Below are 1,099 nucleotides of genomic sequence, written 5' to 3' on the forward strand. Positions count from 1 at the left end.
GGTAGATACTACAATTATATCAAACAGTGGCATTTCGTAAGATACTACAATTAATATTAAACACTGGTATTTGGTAAGATACTACAATTAATATTAAACACTGGTATTTGGTAAGATACTACAATTAATATTGAACACTGGTATTTGGTAAGATACTTCAATTAATATTGAACACTGGTATTTTTTAAGATACTACAATTAATATTGAAGATAGGTATTTGGTAAGATACTACAATTAATATTGAACACTGGTATTTGGTAAGATACTACAATTAATATTGAAGACTGGTATTTGGTAAGATACTACAATTAATATTGAACACTAGTATTTGGTAAGATACTACAATTAATATTGAACACTGGTATTTGTTTAGATACTACAATTAATATTAAACACTGGTATTTGGTAAGATACTACAATTAATATTGAACACTGGTTTTTGGTAAGATACTACAATTAATATCAAACACTGGTATTTGGTAAGATACTACAATTAATATTGAAGATAGGTATTTGGTAAGATGCAACAATTATTATTGAATATAGGTATTTGGTAAAATACTACAATTAATATTAAACACTGGTATTTGGTAAGATACTACAATTAATATTGAACACTGGTATTTAGTAAGATACTACAATTAATATTGAACACTGGTATTTGTTAAGATACTACAATTAATATTGAACACTGGTATTTGGTAAGATACTACAATTAATATTGAACACTGGTATTTGTTAAGATACTACAATTAATATTGAACACTGGTATTTGGTAAGATACTACAATTAATATTAAACATTGGTTTTTGGTAAGATATTACAATTAATATTAAACACTGGTATTTGTTAAGATACTACAATTAATATTGAACACTGGTTTTTGGTAAGATACTACAATTAATATTGAACACTGGTATTTGGTAAGATACTACAATTCATATTGAACACTGGTATTTGTTAAGATACTACAATTAATATTGAACACTGGTATTTGGTAAGATACTACAATTAATATTAAACATTGGTTTTTGGTAAGATATTACAATTAATATTGAACACTGGTATTTGTTAAGATACTACAATTAATATTGAACA

This window comes from Lottia gigantea (genome assembly GCF_000327385.1).
Source record: "Lottia gigantea unplaced genomic scaffold LOTGIsca_1091, whole genome shotgun sequence".
Classification (NCBI taxonomy): domain Eukaryota; kingdom Metazoa; phylum Mollusca; class Gastropoda; family Lottiidae; genus Lottia; species Lottia gigantea.